Consider the following 1,156-nt stretch of genomic DNA (forward strand, 5'->3'; position numbering starts at 1 on the left):
AAAATGCATACATAATTCCAGGTCTGTCCACTGACCTTTATGACTCTCCACTGCTCCTGTGGGGTTCTGGGAACTGCCCTCCTAGCACGGAGTCTGTTTGGGGCTCCTTAGGGGCTGTGTGGTTTGCTTTGCTCCCGTTGCTGGTCTGTTATTCTCTTCTTGGTTGGCCCCACTGCGGGGAGCTCAGACCAGACTCGCTCCCTGCCATGTGACCCCAGTGTTGTCCTCTGTCGCAGTATGCTCCGGCGAGGGGACATCATGTCACAAGCTATTTTCAGCCCTCCGGTCCTCCCTGTGCCTTAGCAGCTCCGTGCAGGGGCCTTATCCCCAGGACTCGGTGTGCTGACATGGGGTCAAGTCCCTCACTAGCTGTTTGTCCTTCTTGGTTTGCTTCTGTGTGGGTGTGGCAGGCCAGCCCCTCTCCCCAACCTGTACTTTAGTGTTGTCCTCGGTATCACATACTTCTAGGGAGGAGGTCTGTTTGTTACACATCTTTTAATGTGCGGATTTGCCATCCTGTATTTTCTCTGGTGAAGGTCTATTCAAGTGCTTGCCCGTTTTGGGTGATCTAATTTACCACGGGTCCTTACCATTGGATTTTGAGAGTTCTTTTCATATTCTGGATATAAGTTCTTTGCTCAGTATGTGATCCGGCAATATTTTCTCCATCTATAGCTTGTCTTTACAGTCTTTGGCAGGGGAAACATTTTTAATTTATGAAATCCAATTTATCAGTTTTTCTTTCATGCATCATTTTAGTATTGTGTTTTGTTGTTGTTTTAAATGCCAGCTTCAATGAGATATAATTCACATGACATATGAGTTACCCTCTTCAAGTATAAAAGTCGGTGTTTTTGTGTAATCAGCATGAGATTCAGTTTTAGAACATTTTCGTCTCTCTTCATAAAGAAACCCTATCCCCTTTAGCAGCTCCTCTCTCGTTTTTCTTTAACCTGTTCCCAAACCCTGTCACTGTCAGCTGCCGCCCACATACCGCTGTGTGATGTGCCCACACATGCGGAGTAAAGCATGCCCTGCCCTGTGCCCCCCTTCCCCCATCGATTGAAGTTGGCCCGTGCCGGGGCGTATTTTTGTACTGTGTTCCTTCGAACGCTGAAGTCCCTGAGTCCCTCGCCGTCCTTGGCCGCCTCTCTGA

Source organism: Echinops telfairi, unplaced genomic scaffold, assembly GCF_000313985.2.
Source record: "Echinops telfairi isolate 266 unplaced genomic scaffold, ASM31398v2 ScPeMD7_1713;HRSCAF=2227, whole genome shotgun sequence".
Taxonomy (NCBI): domain Eukaryota; kingdom Metazoa; phylum Chordata; class Mammalia; order Afrosoricida; family Tenrecidae; genus Echinops; species Echinops telfairi.